Source organism: Talpa occidentalis, unplaced genomic scaffold (assembly GCF_014898055.3).
Source record: "Talpa occidentalis isolate TD23 unplaced genomic scaffold, MPIMG_talOcc4v2.1 talOcc4.12, whole genome shotgun sequence".
Taxonomy (NCBI): Eukaryota; Metazoa; Chordata; class Mammalia; order Eulipotyphla; family Talpidae; genus Talpa; species Talpa occidentalis.
In genome coordinates this window covers 77901710-77924193 of record NW_023601212.1, presented here as the reverse complement: position 1 = coordinate 77924193, position 22484 = coordinate 77901710, and the positions used below count along the sequence as shown (strand labels likewise).

General features: G+C 45.9%; 1 protein-coding gene across 6 annotated transcripts in view; it reads left to right on the top strand.

Annotated features, from left to right (window-relative positions):
• Positions 1-11469: 11469 nt before the first annotated feature.
• Positions 11470-22484, top strand: part of GTF2I (general transcription factor IIi) — an 86167-nt gene continuing 75152 nt past the window's right edge. For all 6 annotated transcript variants that reach the window (XM_054693603.1, XM_054693600.1, XM_054693602.1 and 3 more), the window contains exon 1: positions 11470-11819. The gene's annotated coding sequence lies outside the window, so the exon portion shown is untranslated. The remainder of the gene's footprint in view (positions 11820-22484) is intronic.

Sequence of the window (22484 nt, the reverse complement as noted above, 5' to 3'; positions counted from 1 at the left end):
TTTTCTTTAGATAGAAAAAACATGGACATTTCACTCACAAGTTTTTTTTTTTTTTTTTAAAGATTTATTTATTTATTTATACAAGCACTGGGTACAGTCAGAAGCGCCGGAGGGTGAGAGAATTCACCAGAGCCAGAGCCAGAATTCACCGGAGCAGAGCAGGCAGAAGGACCGAAGTACACTGCTGAGGGGAGCAGCGGGCGGCAGGAGAGGTCTGCGCGCCATGTGGGACCCTCCTCTGGTGGCCGGGGAGCAACCGGGGATCAAACCGGCGCTGCAGAGGCTGCGGGCAGCTTCACAACCCAGCGCTCAACCGCTGCGCCACCGGGGAGGCCCTCACAAGATATTTTAAGGCAAAGTTTTCAAGTGCTAAATTATACCATCTAATATTTATAAAACACTTAACTAAGAGCTTATTAAGTATTTTATTGACATAGCCTCTGATTCCCCTCAATCCCTGAGGTATGCAGAGAAAATACCACTTTTCACTTTTTAAAAATTAAGTTAAACAATTGCAGCAACATTAACATAACACTAACTAGTAGATAACATTCATCAAAGTCCTGTTAACAAATAAAACCATTTTTCTCAACTGTTGTTACATGAATATTAGGTTTACTGCTTGGGACAGATGTTTGCACAAAAGGCATAGCAGGAGATGGGAGGGCTAGATCACATCTACATTAATAATTTTTTCCTACATTATTAATTATTATGAATAAATTATGACTTGAATTTAGTTTTTTCCCCACCTTAGGAAGAGTTCTGTAAAAGGTCATTTACCTAGGATTCTAAATATTCAATTATCCAAACAAAAACTGTTCAAAGACAATGTTTGATAATCAGTTTAAAAAAGCATTCTTGGGCCTCCTTAGTGGTGCAAGGGGTTAAACACCGCACTATGAAGCAGTCCACAGCCTCTACAGCAGGAGTTCGATCCCCGGCCAGCCAGGGAGAAACCCACATGGCGAAGTAGACCTCTCCTGTCTCGCCCACTGCTCCCCTTAGCAGGGTATTTCAGTCAGTTTGCCTGTTCTGTTCCCCGCTCTGTCTCTGGTGAATCCTCTCACCCCCCTGCATCTCTGGCCTGTACCCCAGTTCTTGTATCCACCAATAAATAAATCTTAAAATAAAATAAAATAAAAAAGCATCCTTGGGGACCTCCCTGGTGGCGCAAAGGGTTAAGGGCTGGGGATCGAACCGGTTGCTTCGCAACCCAGCATGGCAGTGCTCACCACTGCGCCACCGGGTAGGCCCTTAAAAGAACATCTTTTAAAAGAGCACTATACCGGGCCTCCCCAGTGGCGCAGCGGTTAAGCGCTGGGTTGCGAAGCTGCCCGCGGCCTCTGCGGCGCCGGTTCGATCCCCGGCTGCTCCCCGGCCACCAGAGGAGGGTCCCACATGGCGCGCAGACCTCTCCTGCCGCCCGCTGCTCCCCTCAGCAGTGTACTTCGGTCCTTCTGCCTGCTCTGCTCCCTGCTCTGGCTCTGGTGAGTTCTCTCACCCTCCTGCGCTTCTGACTGTACCCAGTGCATGTATAAACAAAAACAAAACAAACAAATAAAAATAAAACATGCCTCTATTAAAAATAAAAGAGCACTATACCATCTCAACAACAGTGATCAAATAGTGTGAGCATGTTCTGTCAGTATGCGCAGTCAGGGTTTCCTACGCTGTGTGGGTCCCAGATAATGAAGAGAGATGACCCCTGTATGAAAACTAATATTCAGAAACCTCATTTTTTTGTAGTTGGGAGGCTAGAAAAGTGTTCTCATGCACATGCACTCAGTATATACTACAGAACTCAACCACAAGGGACATGCCTTCCTGAAGGGTAAGTAAAGCATCAGGCTTTTCTGCCCTCCCGCCATTAGGATTGATGATGGAAACCTGTGGTCCTGAATGCATGCCTGATGGTGGGCACCTGGAGCAGGGTGTGGGCCTGCGTAAGTGGGTACACCTGGGCTGAGAGACTGGGCTTATAAGGGCAGCATCATGGGGACGCCAGCAGAACCACGGGTGAAAGGATCGGAGAAGCAAAGGCCACAAGAGAATGTTGGAGAGCCCAGGAAGAGTGAAGACTTGCTGGGGGCTGGGAGGCCGTGTACCTGGTAAAATCCCAATAAAAGCCTGAAAAAGCCACCGAGGCTCTAGGACTCCCTCCTTTACCCCATCTGCTCAGGTCATAGATACCTGCCCTATGCCTTCCTGGCACTACACTTGCCATCCTTGAGGGAAAGTGATGTTACTTGCTGTTCTAGTGGAAGGAAGGAGGAGGCTCCTTTTTGCCCAGTAACACCCAGTCAGCAAGAGAACACCATAACCCAATAAATGAAAAACCACTAAACTTAGAACCCCCAGTTTTACCCAATGGACTCTTCATTTCTAACAATCTCTTTAAAATCTATAAAAAGCATTTCTTTTGTTCTGAGAAAGCTTGTGTGTGTTTTTACCACAAGTCTGTTCATTTTAAATTGCTTTTTGTTGTTGTTTTAGAATAAATCCATTTTGCTGGTGAGAAAACTCGCTGCCTAGTTGTTTGAGGTCAGTAGCTGATAGCAACCAAATATTAAAGACACAAGGAGAAAGTGCTATTCTTTTTTTTTTAAAAGATTTATTTATTTATGCATACAAGAGCTGGGATGCTGGTCAGAGGCGCCGGGGGTTAGGGGGAGAAGATTCACCAGAGACAGAGTGGGAGCAGAACAGGCAGATATAATGAAGTACACTGCTGAGAGGAGCAGTAGGGGAGGCAGGAGAAGCCTGCTGCCCCATGTGGGTTAGCTACCTGGCCAGGGATCGAACTAGTGCTGCAGTGGCTGCAGATAGCTTCAGAGTGCCGAGACTTAACCTCTTGTGCTGTAACAGGGTGGTCCCCAGGAAAGGGGGAGGTTCCCTGCCCCACCCAAGGAAGGGTGGAGCTGAGCAGGAAGAGGAGAAGCTGCAGAAGAGACTGGGGAAGGAAGGAAGCAGGATGGAGCCAGAAGGAGACCTGGAGGAGGCACATGGAGCCTAGAGACACGTGAAGAAACTGCGCTTGTCTTTTGGTCGTGGACTGGGTGACACAGATGTGGGTGAGACCCGTGGGGAGGTGACAATGGCAGCTTTTATCTGGATGTTGCTCTTTTCTGCTCTTTTCCTTCCGGGCTTGTCCGGTTGTTTGTGACCCTTTTCTGTGGGTCCCCACTGGAAGATGCTTTAGACTTGTGGCAGGCTTTGGGGCCTTGTTCTGGGCCGATCCCATATGGATGGACTTTTACCCACGAGGGGACGGGTAACTTTGGGTGCTTCATTTAGAAAGTAGACTCTTTGCCTTACCTGTATTGTTTCCTAGTTTTATTAAAGATCCTTCCCATTAGTCTCATGTGTTTTGTGTTGATGCGGCGGATGGCAGAACCCATTTAGAATAGGCAGGTTTGCGGGGTTTGGGCTGCCCCTCTCCCTGTCCTATAACAGTGCCACCAGGGAGGCCAGAAGGTGATTATTCTTCAGGGCAGTGAAGACATTCAAATATCACATCACTTCCTATTTCAAAGCAGTAAATGAGGCTGTAAGCTCAGAGTCTATGTGAAGATGCATTTAAGGAGGTGGAAATGCTCACATTTGGTCCAGATCTGTATCTAGCAGGACTGAGGTCCATTTGACTTGGCAGAACGGAGGTGTCATATGATATCGACATTCATCTGCAGATTGCAAACACTAGGTTAAATATTAAAAGAGAGAAAAATAGTTAAAGAATGTGCCAAGTTCTGCCAGCTGTTGGAGTCTGTACACTGATGTCCTAAGTGAGTGTTAGGGGGAAATGATGTCCTGAGTTAATCCCATGCAGGCTTTGTGGACTCCACCCCCACTCCAGACTAAAACCATCAAGACATTGGGAAAGACAGATCCCATCACCACCAAAGGGAGGGTGGCTGGGACCTGAGGGTGGAGTTGGGCAGCCAGGTTGGATATAAAAACCAAACACGTGGGCCTTGGGGTCTCTCTGGCTCACGATCGCTCGCCTCCTGGCTTCAGGGCTCCTGGCTGGCGGCCAACTCTGAGAGCGCCATTCTGGGATTCCTGATCGGCGGATTGGGTAGGACTCATTTAAAACTTTGTCTCCCACTTTTCTCCCAGAGCTGTACATTTCCTCATTTCCCCTTCCCTTGTAAATAAACCTTTTTTATTAACCTTTCACGTGTGCCTGCAGTAGAGCATTGATAAGTCCTTTTAAGCGCGTGGGTGAGGACCCACAGTCAGGCACCCCTGGAGCAGAAGGGTGGACTTTGGTTGACTGCTGGGCGAATGGGAAAATATCAAGCAGCTCTGTTGGACAATCCTAATGTGAAGCTGCAGGTTTCTAACTCCCTGAATCCCGCCACACTGCTTCCAAGCAATGCAGATGGACCTGAGGATGACACTTTAATCCACAATTGTTTAGAAACCATAGACACAGTGTATGCCAGCCGACCGGATCTAACTGACCAGCCTCTGCCAGACCCAGAGTGGGAGCTATTTACAGATGGCAGCAGCTTCATGGACCAAGGCCGTCGATGTGCTGGATATGCAGTGGTGACGCTCCAGAACACCGTGGAGGCCAAGGCTCTTCCGGCAGGTACATCAGCGCAAAAAGCTAAATTAATAGCCCTGACCCGTGCATTGGAACTCTCGAAAGGTAAAAGAGTCAATATATTTACTGACTGCAAGTACTCTTTTATGATTCTCCATATGCATGGGGCCATTTGGAAGGAGCGGGGACTTCTTACTGCCAGTCAAGGCAGTAAGGACATCAAACATCCATTAGAAATCCTGGCCCTGTTAAAGGCAGTAGCTTTACCATCAGCTGTTGCCGTGATGCATTGTCCTGGCCACCAAAAGGGTGGGTCTGACATGGCAAAGGGCAACAGGGAAGCCGATTGGGTGGCTAAGGCCGCTGCCCGTTCTGCCCATTCTGCCCTCCAGGGTGCACTCATCCCTCTTGTGGACCTGACTCAGTATGCTCCTGAATACACCGAGCGGGATGAGGAGAGAGCTCGTGCGTGGGGATTTACTGAGTTTGACCCCAGCTCCACTTGGAGAGTAAACTCCCATGGGATGATACTCCTCCCGGAGGCCCTGGTATATCCGGTGCTAAAACATCTTCATGAAGGATCTCACTATGGGAGAGATGCCTTATTAGAAACAGTGCGCCCATATTTGAAGGGCCTGTATTTACACAAAATAGCACAACGGATCACCCGAGGTTGTGAATTATGTGCCAGGAATAACCCCAAGACTGACTCCCACCCTAAAGCCATTGGGGTTCAATATCGGGGCAAGTGTCCTTTTGAGGACTGGCAGGTGGACTTCACACAAATGCCTAGAACAACAGGCAATTTCAAATATCTCTTGGTTTTTGTCGACACGTTCTCGGGATGGGTGGAAGCATTTCCCACAAAGACGGAAAAAGCTTCCGAGGTTGCCAAACAGCTACTGAAAGAGATAATCCCTCGCTTTGGGTTGCCGGACTCTATCCAGAGTGATAATGGGCAGGCATTTGTCTCTGACGTCACCCATGCAGTAAGCAGTGCGTTGCAGATTAACTGGAAATTGCATGCTGCTTGGAGACCGCAGTCTTCCGGGCAAACAGAAAAGATGAACCACACCTTGAAAAAAACCTTGGCAAAACTGTGCCAAAAAACACAACTTCGTTGGGACCAGGTACTATCCCTTGCCCTCCTCCGCATAAAAGTGGCACCTAGAAGTGGGCTACAATTAAGCCCCTTTGAGATTGTGTTTGGAAGACCTTTTCAGGCCTCAGTTCTGAAAGCCAGTCCGGAAATAACACAAGATTGCCGGATCACGCAATATGTGAAACACATCCAGGAGGTTCTGGCAGTGATTCATAACTTTGCAACCTCGAGGATCTCTATGCCTCCTGATCAACCATTGCATCCCTTCAAACCTGGAGATCAGGTCTTACTGAAGACTTGGCAGAGCGGGGATGCTCAAAACCAGCTGTCAGAAAAATGGACTGGTCCCTATGATGTCTTGTTGAGCACACATACTTCTCTGAAACTTGCAGGCATAAAACCCTGGGTACATCATTCCAAAGTTAAGAAAGCCCCAGGAGGAACTGACCCAGAGACGAAGTCCCATTGGTCTTGTGAACCCATTGAGGACTTGAGATATTTGTTTAAGAAACAGACAAAAACTTGAATATTACTGACTTCTTTTCCAGTTATTGTTGCAGGATACCCAAGGACTCACTTTTTCTGAAGAAACCCTGAGAAAACTAACATTCTCTAACCAATCTTCTTCCTTTCAAAGTTTAGGAGACGTGAAATAACATCTAGGATCATGCATATGCTGCCAGTATTTTTTTTTACACAGGAAGGCGTTCAATCTTGATTTTGGTATTTCTTTTTAACTTTTGTTTTTAACTTTGAGATTTTTTTCTCTGCTTGTTTTGTTGTTACTTTGGCCTATCAGTGAAACTACAGTTGTATGAGATATCCCACGCGTGATACATGGTAACTAAAGAGCTCTTTGTGTCTATATGTTGTATGTCTGTATGTCCTTTCCTTGTGTCCTTGTCTTGACCTCCAGTGATTGACAAATTGGTATACATGGTGCCCATAGACGTTGGAAAAAAGAGTCTCCAGTTATGAGAAAAACTAAAGGTTATGGTTTCATTGTCAACAATGTGCTACTGAACTAAGCCGGTGCCTTCATAGAGATTGAACATTGTTGTTTCTGTTATTTTTCTGATATTTATGGCAAAGCTTCCCAGAAATCAAAATTCAAGTACAAATTTGGTAGCCTGTCATTTGGCTGATGCAAGAAAATTTTGTGAAACCTCAGTAGAGCTCCTGAGACACTCCACAAAGTTTCTCCCTTTCCTCCTGGGAAAGGCATTACATGGATTTGTTCTATTTGGCTTTTACCTAATGAAGTAAAACTGGAAGGGAAGCATTGTCACTTGGGAAAATGGTAAAACTTTGGTATGTACAAAATGTTAACAGTAGTTTTCTAAAATGTGTATGAAAAAACCTCTCAGTATCTGGTATGTATGTAAATTGTCAATGGTGATTGTCACCTTGTAATATTGTATAATTCAGTTGTTTCACATCTACAGAAATTGTTTCTGGAAATATAGGGAGAAAAGGTCTCAACAGATTCCTATTGATGGAACTGTTGAGAGTGAAAAACTTTCCTACAAAGGACTAAATAGACCTGGAAATACACCTGACATTTACAAGTTTTCTTTGACATAATACTGGTAATTTTTTTATGCATTTTGTCCTGAATCCACAAAGTTTTGTTTTGTTTTGTTTTGAGTAACCAGGATCTGCATCAAGGTTGCAATTTTTTTCCAGCAAAGCTAACTTGTCACATTTTCTCTCCCCTTGATACCAACACAGCATACAAATAGTGGTAGTAATTTTTGCTACTTATCTCAGAGTCTGTTTTTGCATAACTTCCATAGGGATTTTGTCTGTTTTAACAAAAATTGGACGTGAGTTTAATTGTGTGGCTTTGTGTGGAGTTCTTCCAAAAGTCGAAACAGCTGAACCAAGAAGAGGAGAACCTGTTTGCTTTGTTCGTAGGGTTCCAGAGACCTCCAAAGAAGGTGAGGAAGCTTGCCTCCATTGGCAGGACTGGACAACCCGGCCAACGAAAAAGCCCTGGTACCCTCGAGAAGAGGAAGCCCAGGTGGAGTCTGATGAGACCAACTTTGTACCTGAAGCCTACATCGACCAGATGTCAACAGTTTGCTCTGAATCCTATATGGAGTATTCCAACGAAGCCAGCTAAAAATTGCTGCTTAGTTATTCTGCCCTGTGATTTTATGCAAAAATAGGCAATATGGTTTAAAAGTAGATTTAGTTTGCAAACTTTTGCTATGCTGTTAAAAAAATTTGAGATCAAGGTTGAGAGAATTTGTTTTTACATAAGTTGAACCATTTTAAGATTTTTTTTCCTGTGATTTTGACATATCTGCTGTCTTGTTCTGGCTAATGCCTCCAGATATTTTTCTTTCGGCTGGGACTGATGAACTGTTTTTCCAGGAATGGAGGACTTTTGCTTTCCACAATGGACAATACCTGGAGGGATTCATTTTCTTTCAGACTGGAACCCTGGAAAACTTTCATCTGAGACTGTATCCCAGCATCCATATGTTGGATCTTCATCACCATGGAAATGGTGGCAAAAAGTGAAAGGGGGGAATTGTTAGGGGGAAATGATGTCCTGAGTTAATCCCATACAGGCTTTGTGGACTCCACCCCCACTCCAGACTAAAGCCATCAAGACTCTGGGAAAGACAAATCCCATCACCACCAAAGGGAGGGTGGCTGGGACCTGAGGGTGGAGTTGGGCAGCCAGGTTGGATATAAAAACCAAACACGTGGGCCTTGGGGTCTCTCTGGCTCGCGATCGCTCGCCTCCTGGCTTCACGGCTCCTGGCTGGCGGCCAACTCTGAGAGCGCCATTCTGGGATTCCTGATCGGCGGATTGGGTAGGACGCATTTAAAACTTTGTCTCCCACTTTTCTCCCTGAGCTGTACATTTCCTCATTTCCCCTTCCCTTGTAAATAAACCTTTTATTAACCTTTCGCGTGTGCCTGCAGTAGAGCATTGATAAGTCCTTTTAAGCGCGCGGGTGAGGACCCACAGTCAGGCACCCCGTTTTGTATCGGGGTTGCTCTACAACATGAGGATGAGCTGGGAGCTACAAATATGCTTTCTGCAACCTCAGTCTTCTCGGTCTTGTTGAGCGTGATTCTAAACAAAGCAAGTTGAGTGTGATTTAAACAAAGGAGGATTCCATGAGACATAAACCCCAAACATAAATCCCTGATTTATTTTCTTATCTGTTGCTCAAACCCCAAAACAGCAATCTGATCCTACGTTGGATGGTATCCAAAGTTGCTTAGAACAAAGGTCACAATTAATGTAAGCATCTTTACCAATCCGGTGAGGGAGACATTGATTAAGGAGCAGCAAGAAGTGTACAAGTAATGGTCGAGGTGGAAAGGCAGGCCTGAGGGAAGACTGAAAAATCATGTTTATGAATGGGTGACATGAATTGGAGGGTTACACCACTCAACAGCAGTATACTAAGAAAAAAGCTTAGCTTTACAGGGGTACGGGGCAAATCTTCAAGTGCCCTTTTGGGTTCTTCTAGGCTGGCCAACAATCAGACAGATTGATGAGGGGAAAAAAACAAAAAGAAGTTTAATAATATCATGGATACCTCCTGGATACATGGGAGATACCCAATAAGACTGAGCATCACCCACATGGCTTCAGATATCGCCTTAAATAACTTCGTCTAAGACAAAGCCATGTCTTAGAGGAGTAGGTCAGCCACAGGAGGTCACAGGAAAGGCACAGCAAGCAAGGGCAAGATGGTTATGTGATTTAAGTTCTGCTTTTTTTCACTGATAAGAGGCAAGGAGATTAGGTCTTCCCCACTTAGTGAGGGAGACGCCCTTACAAAGGGAGATTTTCCATTACACATATAAATGTCTCTTAGGAGAGGGCAACCTCCACCCAGATTTCAGAGCTCCTGTGAAATAATTCTTTATCACAGAGACATAGTTTGAGGGTGGCAGATTTAACCCCCTATCATCTTCAAACACTGTTCAAAACATACACTGTTCATTGCCCCAAAGGGCGAGCTTTCTGTCTAGAGCCAATTTAATGCTAGCTAAAGTTTTAGGAGCTGTTTCAACCTCAAAGAAATTGGAATTGCTCCAATATTCCACTCTGCATAGTTCAACAGATTTATAAAAGGAACCATCTCCTAAACAAATTTTCAATGACAAGGGTAATCTTCACTAAATGAACTTCTGCTTTACTAACTCACTCTCAACACTCTCCCTATGTGTACCCGAACTCCATGACATCCAGTCACTATCCTTCACCTCCCAAAGATCCCAGGAAACCGTCCCCTCCTAAAACATAGCACACTCCCAGCAGATGAATGCCTGCAGCTCTTAGCTGGCAGCTCTTACCCTCTGAGCTGTAGGCGTCAGAGTTAAGTTTACTCCTAATCATGCCAGTTGTAGGTGATATTGGGAATATGGAATAAATAAAATTTTTTAAATGTTAATGAAATGAGTGCAAAAAGAAAACTGTCCTTATGAAAACTAAACACCTTGGTGTGACTCGACAAAGGAGAAGATAAAATGACTGCAAGATTGTAGGGGAAATCATTAAAATGTACAAGTCTTTTAAATCACATTGCTTCGCAGGGAAATTTTATTTTCCATCTACATTAAAGAAATTCAACATGGAAATTCTAGATGAGACTTTATGGGTGCGGCCTATGCAAGAAAGAAGATGGGGAATGCCAATCTGTGAACCCAAATTCAAAGGAAATGTCTTGGACCTACATCAAAAGACTGGTTGCTCGGAAAGTTTTCTAGCTAGCGACAAAGGCTGGGAGGCTGGAAAAAGCACCGTGGTCGCCACCTACCGAGGAGGAGGGGGAGGGGAGGGGAGGACGGCTTGTTTGGCCTGCATCTCCTCCAGTGGGGAGAAAAATACCAAATCATTTGATTTTCGTGCTTTACATAAACATCTAAAGTCCCTGGGCTTGAGTGTTAAAAACAACAACAACAACAACAAACTTTTGAACTTAGGTGAATAGTAATGTCTCACCACTTTGGAAATTCACGAGCTTATTAAAGTTGAGAGGTAAAAAACCGGGGGGGAGGGGTTTGAATAAAAGTGCTTAGCTTTGACAGAACAAAACGGGCTACAAATCAGGTTTTCTCTCCTACTCCAGGGCTTTTCTTTCTGAACTTTCTTTCTAAATGTTGCGTGACACAGCACGAAGTGGGGAGTGTGTGTGTGTGTGTGTGTGTGTGTAAATTAAAACAGAAGAATCCCCTTGCCTCGCGGTGCAAAGTTGGGGCAACAGTCTCTTTTGGCTGCTTTTGAGGCAAGCTTCGAACACTAACAGGGGTTCTTTGTGTCCCGGAGGGTGGTGCCGGGCGGGGGAAGTCCCTGGCGGAGCACCGAGGGCGGCATGTTCGGCCTCGGGGCTCACCGGGCTGTGCCGCGTTTCGGCCTCGCAATTTGCAGGGATTCTCGGATGCAAAATAAAGGGCGCGCCACGGGCCGTTCCGAGACGGGCTGGAGCGCTGCAGGGAGCCGGCTGGATCACCACCGGCCTAGATTTTCCCCACCGCGCCCCAGCTCCCCTCCCCCACCCTGCGGCCGCGCAGGCCCCAGGTGCAGCCATGTTCTTGCTCCCACCACCCGCTCCTCCATTGACAGTCCTTGCTGGAGAGGGCCGGGCGCCGCACTCGCCGCGTCCTCGGGCTCGGGGCTCGACGGCGCGAGGCTTCCTGGGAATCGTAGTCTACTGCTCCCGCCGACGCGTTGGTGGGGACGAATCAGAAACTACAATTCCCGCTGGGCGGCGCTGCGGCTGCGCACGCGCAGCGCGCCTTCGAGGAACAAAAAAAAAAAAAAAAAAAAAAAAGAGGAGGAGGGTGAGAGTGGAGCTGGGAGAGCAGAGAAAAGGGGCCACGGATCGCCCCCCCGCTTCCCCGCACGCGCTCTCTAGCCGTGGCCGCCTGCCTGCCGCGGTTACCCCGGCCTCTCCCTCGGTCCCCTGTGATCGAATCTAGGAGCTGAGCGAGGCCCTGCCGGGGCGGCCATGCGGCGGTGACAGGAGCTCGGCCGAGACGCACGGGCCCCTCGCCCTCTCACCTCCCGTCCGCTAGCCAGCTCTCCTCAGCCCGGGGCTGCTCCGCCGCCGCCGCCGCTCGCGCGCGGCCCACACTCGCTTCCCTTCGGCATCCCCCGCCCCGGCGCTGCCTGGAGGCGGTTGCACTCGGGTGAGTCCCTCGCGCCCTGTCCCCCCGCGCCCCCCTCCCGGGGCCCTCTAGAGAACGCATTTTTTATTGAGACCCTTCTCCTCAGGGGCCTACGCGCACTGGGGTTCTGGGGGCAGGCGGCGGCGGGGTCGGGGCCCCCGGGCCCCCCCCCACCTCCAGGCCTGCCGGCGTTGGGGGTGGGGCGGGAGCAGACGCGGTCGCGGGGGACGACAGTTGCACGCGCGCGCCTGTGCGCGTGGGGGAGGGGCGCGCGCGCCGGCGCTGCGTGGGGGGGGCTCACGCGTGAGGCCGGCGCGCGAGCGAGCGAGCCTGCGGGCTGCGCATGCCCCGGCTGCTGATTGGCCGGCTCGGGCGGGTGTGGGTGCGCGCGCGATGCCAGGCCCGAGCCGTGGGGTCGCGCTCGCTCTGTGTCTCTGGGGCTCGTGCGCCCGGGTAGCAGACGCGCGGGATTGGCCGGCGGGCCGCGGGGGCGGGGCCGCGCTGCCTGGTAACTGCGGCCGGCGAGCGGGCCGGGCCCGCCGCCCCTCCCCGCCGCTGCCCGCGCCCAGGTGGAGCACGGAGTGGGCTTTGTCCCGGGCCCGGCGCCGCGCCTGCCCCGCGAGGCCTGTTTTTTTGGGGAAATAAACACAATGACCGGAAGGAAAACCTCTGCCTTCAGGCCCTGAAAATAAACCTTGTGGATGAGCCCGGCACCCGGACGGGGTCACTGGGGAGGAAGACGACGAAAAATTGTGCACTTTTCCCGCTCCCCTCCGCCGTGTGCTTCTGCAGGCTTGGGGTTCTGCTGAAGCTCTGTTTGCCCTCTGGAGCCCGAGCGCGTGCAGACGCCGGGCATGCCCGAGGAGTGCGCACGCCTGCGAACGTGGGGCCAGTGCAGACTTCTGACTTGTGAGCGTGCAACTTTGTTGCGGGCAACGAACTTGATAAGCCACAGCGCCTAAAAGTAGTCTCTGGCTGTCCAGGAGGCAAAAAGGGGAAGTTAGTTTGCAAATGAGACTGTGCAGCGGGGTGCCAGGAGGAGGCCTGGTCTGCCAAGGCTGTGGCCAATGATTTGGGATGATTGATTTTGCTCCATATTTTTGCTTTGTTCGGTCCTCAGCTGCTTCTGTGTTCGGCTTTACGCTTTCGTGGCGCCTGCTTCTTGGGATTTTGGCGCACCGTGTAGGCTGGGATGACTTTTGTCCCCTCTTGCTCATAGGCAGTCACTTCTTTAAGGCCTTTCTTTGATTGTTTGGTCAGAATTTGTTAGTTTTTTCTTACAGTGTCCCAGTCAACTTGTTTTGCCCCTCGGAGAAAGGCGTCTTTATTTCCTCTAGAGTGTTTGGTTCTGCCTTCTGTATACGAGTCTGGCCCAGTCACTAGGTATTAAACTCTTGATGGGGTAGGGATTAAGCCTCTCCGTTTTTGTCTTTCCCCCCCACCCCTTCCCGTCTACAACCAGTAAGTGCAAACAGTAGTTAACTGCAGCTAATGTTTGAACGTTTTTTTACTGTCACCATTCTTAAGTGCTTAATTAATGTATGTTTTTCTTATTTAATTTTCGTAACAACCACGTAAATCCATTTTACAGGCGAGGAACAAGCCTAGAGAAGATGGGTAATTCACTCATTACCCAGTAAATAAACCATGATTCCTAGATTGAACCTAGGCATTGGAACTCTTAACCCACAAGGTGGTTATCATCATACTCCAACAGCGCACATCTGCATCTCCTGCAGGCCTTGTTAAAACACAATTGCTAGGCCCCACCCAGACTTTCTCAGGTCCTGGGTGGGGCCCGGTAATTTGCATTTCTAGTTCCCAGGTAATGCTCCTAGGGTGGCACTTTGAGAATCTTTCACCACGGTGTAAAACTAATTTATAAGTACAGGAAAAGTATTCTGTATGTTTGCTTTTCATTATCTTCATTACCTAGATCTGAAAATACCACAAATAATTTCGACTGCATCCTGTAGATTGCTTGGAAAACTCAGAGTTAAGATTCTTTAAGTTATTAATTAGTTTAAAAAGGAGTCAGGGTCCTCCCTGGTGGCACAGGGGTTAAAGACAGTGCTATCAGGCTATCAGCAGCCACTGCAGCATGAGTTACATCCCCCCACGGGCCAGGGAGCAAGCCACATGGTGCAGCCGACCTCTCCTGCCTCACCAACTGCTCCCCTCAGCAGTGTATTTCAGAAGATCTGCCTGTTCTGGATCCCTACTCTGTCTCTGGTGAATCCTCTCCCCCAACACCCCCCCCCCCCCCACCTCTGGCTTATACCCCAGTTCTTGTATGTGTAAATAATTCTCTAAAAAAAATAAAAAGGAGTCAGGGTTTTGAATACAAAATAGATTAGAAATTGAACAATCTTGCTTTGCCCCCCACTTCCTTGCATTTACTATCACAGGCATTTAGTATCTCTTCTCAGAGGTACCTGCATCATCCCATCACAGAAGAACCTAAGGTTTGGGTACTCTTTTTTTTTTTTCCCTTCACTTTTATTTATTTTTATAGTCCCCGTACAATTGCTACCCCCTGATTTTGACCCCAATCCCTCCTTTCCCCGACTCCCCCCCCCAATTGTGTCTCTGGTTCATAGTTGTTTTGTTGATTTTGATTTTTTTTCTTTCTTATAGTTATTCTTTTTCCTGGTCCCTTATTTAGGTTTTCTAGATTACTGTTATGAGTGAGACCATCTGGTATTTTTCTTTTTCTTTCTGGCTTATTTCGCTGAGCATGATCCCTTCCAGCTCCATCCATGTTGCTGCAAATGGCATGTGTTTATCTTTTTTGAATGCTGAGTAATATTCCATTGTGTGTATGTACCACATGTTCTTGATCCAGTCATCTATTTTTGGGCATTTGGGTTGTTTCCAAAGCTTAGCTATTGTAAATTGTGCTGTTATAAACATAGGGGTGCAGGTGTTCTTTGGAATTGATGTTTCTGTGTCCTTTGGGTAAATACCTAGGAGTGGAATTGCTGGATCATATGGAAGCTCTTATGGGGTTATAGGAGTTGAGCTTGGCACTGAGATAGGTTGGGCCAGGCAGAGCCTGTGGAATTCCCAGTGCCACACAAGTCCAACAATTTGGCTTTTAAAAATATGACTGCCAAGACTTTGTTAGTAATATGTAGGCTTTTTGGAATTCTTTTTCGTGGAGCACAAGTCTTATTAAGAAAGAGTTTTAGGGGGCCTCCCTGGTGGCACAAGGGGTTAAGTCTCAGCACTATGACGCTATTGGCAGCCACTACAGCATGAGTTCTATCCCTGGCCAGGGAGCTGACCCACATGGTGCTGCGGATCTCTCCTGTGTTGCCCGCTGCTCCCCTCAGCAATGTATTTCAGTCTGCCTGTTCTGCTCCCCACTCTGTCTCTGGTGAATCCTATCACCCCCTGCATCTCTAGCCTGCGCCCCCATTCTTATTTGCGTAAATAAATAAAAATAAATCTTTTTTAAAAAAGAAAGAATTTTAGTTTTTTTATGAGTGGTTTCTTCCTGGGAAAAGTAATCTTAGGTAGGAGGAACAGCTTAACTTATACAACTATGTTCTGTCAATTTTGATGATCATAGATGATGGTGATGGTGTGTTCTGAAACATAAAATCTAAAAAATAAGGTCTCTGCTCCAGGATGATTTCACCAGTAAGAAGCAGTAAGTAAAACACTGAAAAATTACCAAACACTTTTAACCTTTTCTGTTATTAGTTGTGACTGTTTGCTGTTGCATCCTACCTAATTCTACCATTTATTACATTCTTTTATTGGAAACGGTAAGTTAGTAAATACTGTAATACTCTTGATGACTGCTGTGGTATAATTAACATAAAATTGGCTTAACCCCTGGCTTAAATAGATGATGATCAAATGATTTTTGTGCATGTCTAAGGGAAAGCATTTTTTTTTTAAGATTTATTAATTTATGCATACAAGAGCTGGGGGACAAGTCAGAGGTGCAGGGTGAGAGGATTCACCAGAGACAGAGTGGGGAGCAGAACAGGTGGATCCACTGAAATACACTGCTGAGGGGAAGAGCAGGAGAGGCAGGAGAGGTCTGCTGAGCCTTGTGGGTCACTTCCTTTGCTGGGGATCAAACTCGGTGCTGCAGTAGCTGGGTATAGCATCGTAGTGCTGGGACTTAACCCCTTGCACCACCAGGGAGACCCTGGGAAAGCATTTTTTGAAGAGTTGTTTGAGAAGAAATGCTCCGATAACCCAGTTTCACTTTACAGAAATTTGTTAGCAGCAATTTACTTGAAAGATAATTGCTATGAATTTTATTTTATTTTTAAAAAAGATTTATTTATTCATGCATACAAGAACCGGGGTACAGGCCAGATGTGTGGGAGGCTGAGAGGATTCATCAGAGACAAAGAGGGGAACAGAACAGGCAGATTGACTGAAATACACTGCTGAGGGGAGCAGCGGGCGCAACAGGAAAGGTCTGCTGCATCATGTGGGTAGTTCCCTGGCTGAGGATCAAACTCCGCTGCAGAGGCTGTGGACAGCTTCATAGGTTGGGTCTTAACTGCTTGCGCCACCAGGGAGGTCCCCATCACCACTATTTTTATAAACTTTATTATCACCCCAGATAGAAACTCTGTACCCATTGAGTGATAACTCTCCCACTTACTCCCTCCCCTAGTCTCTGATAACCTCTAATCTACTTTCTGTCTCTCTGAACTTGCCTATTTTAGATAATTTATGCAAGTGGAATCACAATATTTGTGTTTTTGTGTGTGGATTATTTTACTTAGCATAATGCTTCCAGGGTTCATCTATTGTAGCATATATGAACATTTTGCCCTTTTTGTGACTGAATAATCTTAGATTGTACGTTAGTGCTGCATTTTATTCATTTGTCAGGTGACGGACATTTAGGTTGTTTTTACCTTTCGGCAGTTATACTGCAGCTGTGAACATCGATGTACAAGCGTGTAGCAGGTTCTCAATGTTTTTGTTCAAGGATTCTGGGCCAGTGCCACTATCTGTGGAGCTTGCATGTCCTCCCCATGTCCACAGACTTTTTCTGGATGATCTTGTTTCCTCTCACATCTGAAAGAAGACAATGTCAGGTTCATTGGTGTTTCTACATTGTTCAGTCAGAGAGAGAGGAAAGGGGGGTGCTCTGTGATTTTGAAGAATGCCTGGCTCAGGGTTGGGTCCTGAGTTGTGCCCTGTAATGTGGATTCAGGCCACCCATAATGCTCAGCTGGAGTAAGCAGATTGGAGAGTGAATGAATGTGTGAAAAATAGAAATGATTATTGAAAATTAGAAGTGTTTTGGGTCTGTTTATAAGTTTAGCATAATGTCCTCAAGGTTCATTTGTGTTGTAGCATGTGTCAGTTTCCTTCCTTTTCAATCCTGATAGGGATTTTTGAGGTTTTTGTTTTTACAGTATAGCAAAAGTATAGTTTGTTTGTTTTTACTTTATGCAAATATAATATGGTATTAGTGTAGAAAAAGAAAGTAGTGAAGGGCCTCCCCTGTGGTGCAGCGGTTGAGTGCTGGGTTGCGAAGCTGCCTGCGGCCTCTGCAGCGCCGGTTCAATCCCTGGCTGCTCCCCGGCTGGAGGAGGGTCCCACATGGGGCGCAGACCTCTCCTGCCGTGCCCACTGCTCCCCTCAGCAGTGTACTTCGGTCCTTCTGCCTGCTCTGCACCCCGCTCTGGCGAATTCTCTCACCCTCCCACGCTTCTGACTGTACCCAGTGCTTGTGTAAATAAATAAATAAGTAAATAAATAAATCTTTATCCCCCCCAAAAAAAATGCTACATAAAAAAAAAAGTCTTTTCACTTATCCAACAGAGTGGAGGCCTTCTGCATTGGCTCGGTATTGTGTGAGGCCCCCATAGTACTTTTAACATTGTTGTTTTAAATAGTTTAAAGTAGTAAGCTTTCATGGAGGATACAACAAAATTGGGGGATGGAGAGGAGTGGGTTAGACAAGAATGCCAATAACAACTACTAGTAAGTTTTTGAGAGTATATAAACTTACTATTCTAAGCATTATCTACATTAAGGCATTTAATCCTCAGCAACTGATAAAGTGGATGCTGGCATTGTTAGGATTCCCATTTTAATGTTGAGGAGAAGGAAGTTTAGGGAGGCTAGAAAAAAGTGTGGGACAGTTTTTTAAAAAATCAATTCAATGGCTTTTATTGTATTTTTTCCAAATTATGATTATTGAGGTAAAAAGTAGGTTTGTAAGGGGGAGGGGAGGAGGGATTAGGGTCAAAATAAGGGGGGTTGGGAATTGTCTGGGGAATATAACCAAGATGAAAATGCATACATTGTGCAAAAATGAAAAATGATGTAAAAAATATATAAAATTTAAAAAAAAAGTAGGTTTGCATCTTGGTATCTGCTCCAGGTTACAGGTTTAAATCTCTGCAAATGTATATTTTCACACCCTGGTAAGAGGCAGCTTTTTTTTTTTTTTTTAATTCCTATTTTTATGCATACAAGAACTAGGGTTCAAGCTGGAGGTGTTTGGGGTGAGAGGATTCACCAGAGACAGAGTGGGGAGCCAAATAGGCAAATCTACTGAAATGCACTGCTAAGGGGAGCAGCGGGCAAGGCAGGAGCGGTCTGCTGTGCCATGTGGGTAGCTCCCTGGCCGGGGATGGCAGTGGCTGGCTCTAGTGCTGAGACTTTAACCTCCTGTGCCACCAGGAAGTTAAATATAAAGAGGCAGGTTTTTTTTTGTTGTTGTTGTTGTTTTTAAAGATTTATTTATTTATACAAGCACTGGGTACAGTCAGAAGTGCCGGAAGGTGAGAGAATTCACCAGAGCCAGAGCTGGGAGCAGAACAGGCAGACGGATGAAGTACACTGCTGAGGGGATCAGCGGGTGGCAGGAGAGGTCTGTGCGCCATGTGGCACCCTCACCTGGTGGCTGGGAATCAAACCGGTGCTGCAGAGGCTACGGGCAGCTTCTCAACCCAGTGTTCAACCGCTGCGCCACCAGGGAGGCCCTAAAGAGGCAGTTTTAATATAAATCTCTAGGCAGTTGGATTCTAAGCCCATACACTTAACTACCATGTTATACTAATATCCAGTTATTATATGTTTTAAGTGTAGATAATATTAAATGATAAACAAATTAGAGATGTTACTAACTTTACTGATTTTACTTAATAAACAAGGTTAATATAACTATTATAACGAGGTTGAAAAACAGCTTTGGGGTAAAATTTATGGTTTTTACATTCAGCCAGTGATCTGTTTGATAGCCTTCAATGTGGTAAAGCTAACATGGGCATAAAATCAGACAGGAACCTAGTTTTCATTCTTGAATTCAGCAAATGTGTCTCAAGTACTATGCAAGGCTTTGTCTTGGTACTGAGATAAGACTTTACCCTCCCCCCTAGTTTACAGAATTACAGTCAATAACAAGTATATATGCAAATTTAGAAAATCTGATTTGTTGATACACAGCCTGTAGGAAAGGTTTGTTGGATAAAATTTAGATAAAGTAGTGTTAATTGTGTTTTTATGTTTTTGGCCCTTACTTAACCCTTATGAATTTCCAATTACTCTTTCCTTAAAATACAAGAAAGAAAAACAGCCCATTTCCAGTTTTCTTCAGCTGATAGAGACCAATTGTAATCAGTAATTTGCTGTGTGACATATTTATTCAGCTAGTTCTAATATTTCATCTGTGACAGTAAAAGCAGGAAAAGACTTACATACTCAAGCAATAAGGCCAAAATAGGAAAACTTTAAGCTTAGCACATACATACTTAATGCCTTAAAAATTATTTTGAAAGGGCCTCCCCTGATGGTGCAGTGGTTGAGCGCTGGGTTGCGAGGCTGCCCGCAGCCTCTGCAGAGCCTGTTGGATCCCCGGCCACCGGCGAGTGACCCACAAAAAAAAAAAGAAAAAAAATATTTTGAAATACTTTAAACTTACAAATTAGTTACAACAATAAACAAAAATTTCCCATATATTCTTCACACAGAAACTCCAAGTTTTGCCAAATGTCACTATAGCAAAGGGGGAGGGTATCTAATTCATGATCACATTTTCATCTATGATCTTGTGTTTGTAATACACTCTACTCTCTCTTTTTTTAAAGATCTATTTATTTATGCATACAAGAGCTAGGGTGCAGGCCAGAGGTGTGAGGGGTGAGAATATACACCAGAGACAGAATGGGGAGCAGAACAGGCAGACTGACCAAAATATACTGCTGAGCAGCAGGCGAGACAGGAGAGGTCTGCTGCGCCATGTGGGTTGCTACCTGGCCAGCTGGGGATCTAACTTGTGCTGCAGTGGCTGTGGATAGCCTCATAGTGCTGTGCTCAACCATCTGCACCACCAGGGAGACCCTGAGAATGTTTTTATTTATTTATTTGTTTGTTTGTTTGTTTGTTTTTGTTTATACATGCACTGGGTACAGTCAGAAGTGCGGGAGGGTGAGAGAATTCACCAGAGCCAGAGCGGGGAGCAGAGCAGGCAGAAGGACCGAAGTACACTGCTGAGGGGAGCAGCGGGCGGCAGGAGAGGTCTGCGCGCCATGTGGGACCCTCCTCCGGTGGCCAGGGAGCAGCCGGGGATCGAACCGGTGCCGCAGAGGCCGCGGGCAGCTTCGCAACCCAGTGCTCAACCGCTGCGCCACTGGGGAGGCCCAATGTTTTTATTTTTTAGGGATGAAGATTAATGCATGAATTTAAAAATCCCATTGTAGTTGTTATCTAAGTCCTTGAAAAAAAAATTTTTTTTTAAATTTAAATATTATGGCTACTGGAATTTGAAATTTTTTTTTCTAATTAAAATTTAACAGTATAATGTATGGTTTGAAAGAATATGGGGAGTTAGGAGCATCCATTAAGTTAGATCTGGAGGGCCTCCCTAGTAATGCAGGGGTTAAAGTCTTGGTGCTATCAGGCTGTTGCCAGCCACTGTAGCATGAGTAGGATCCCTGCCCAGGAGCTGACCCAAATCGGGTGTCAGACCTCTCCTGTCTCGTCCGCTGCTCCCTTCAGCAGTGTACTTCAGTAGATCTGCCTGTTCTGCTCCCCAGTCTGTCTTTGGTGAATCCTCTCACCTGCCTCCCACACCTCTGGTCTAGACCCCAGTTCTGGTATGCATAAATAAAAATTAAAAAAAAAAAAAAGAAAATTGTGAAAATAAGTTTTTTGAGGAGAAAATAAAATAATGGGTTGGTGCCTTGATCAATTTAAAACTATTCCTTCTAGTTGAGATTGGGTTTTGGGTCTTAGATTTTCTAAGTTACACTTTGTTTAAACCCAATTGTTACGGCTTTGATCTTTGTTGGAGACATGTTTACCTGGCAGTGCCTCTCAGCAATGTTTTGTAAGTTATACGTTCATCTAGACAGTTGGTCTCTTATTCATTTTTTTTTTAAGATTTATTTATTTATTTATACAAGCACTGGGTACAGTCAGAAGTGTGGGAGGGTAAGAGAATTCACCAGAGCCAGAGCGGGGAGCAGAACAGGCAGACTGACGAAATACACTGCTGAGGGGAGCAGCGGGCGGCAGGAGAGGTCTGCGCGCCATGTGGAACCCTTGCCAGGGACCGGGGATCGAACCAGTGCTGCAGAGGCTCTGGGCAGATTCGCAGCCCAGCGCTCAACCACTGCACCACCAGGAGAGGCCCTTATTCATATTTTTTATTTTGACCAAACCTTTATTTTCTTCATAGAATATGACTGATGTTGGTATATAAAGTGCTCCTCCATAGCCACCATAATCTTTGTTTTATGACTAGAAAGGATGTAATGCTTCTGGGCCTCTCTGGTGGCACAAGGACTTAAGTCTCAGCACTATGAAGCTATCTGCAGCAACAGCAGCACAAGTTCTATCCACGGTCATGGAGGCCAGGGAGCTAACCCACATGGTGCAGCAGACTTCTTTCTCGCCTGCTACTCCCCTCAGCAGTGTATTTCAGTAGATCTGCCTGTTCTGCTCCCTACTCTGTCTCTGGTAAATCATCTAGCACCCCCACCCCCCCACCTCTGGCCTGTACCTCAGCTCTTATATGCATAAAAAAAGGATGTAATGCTTCAGTTGGTTGATGAGTGACAGCTTATTGCCTCATGAAGAATGCCTAGTATTTAACTTGAATCACTGTGTTTTGATTTACTGTGGATTATTTTTTTCCTGCCTTTCTTTATTAATGTACACAAAAGAGAGAACTTGGATTTGGAAGTGATGGATTCTAGTCCCTTGTTAAAAACTTAACTGTCTATGTGTCCTTAGTAAGACAGCTGATCTTTCTGGGTTGTATTTCTCATTTATGAAACAATAGGTTGCCCTAAAATACCTTGAATTTGCTTCTTGATCTAAGATTAAAATGGAAAGATATTTGTTGAAAAGAACAAAATCTAACAAAGTAGAAATAGACATGGATGTAATAACACATCAGCGTCATGTTACATCCCCCATGTACTGCTATGACTTGAATTTTAATTTGGAACAGAAATATGTTGATTATTTATTTTTAAAGAAGATTTATTTATTTATGCATTTATTTATTTTAAAGAAGATTTATTTATTTATTTATGCATTTAAGCTGGGGTACAGGCCAGAGATGCGGGGGGTGAGAGAGTCCACCAGAGACAGAGTGGGGTACAGAACAGGCAGACTGACTGAAATACACTGCTGAGGAGAGCAGTGGGTGAGACAGGAGTGGTCTGCTTCCCCATGTTGGGTTTC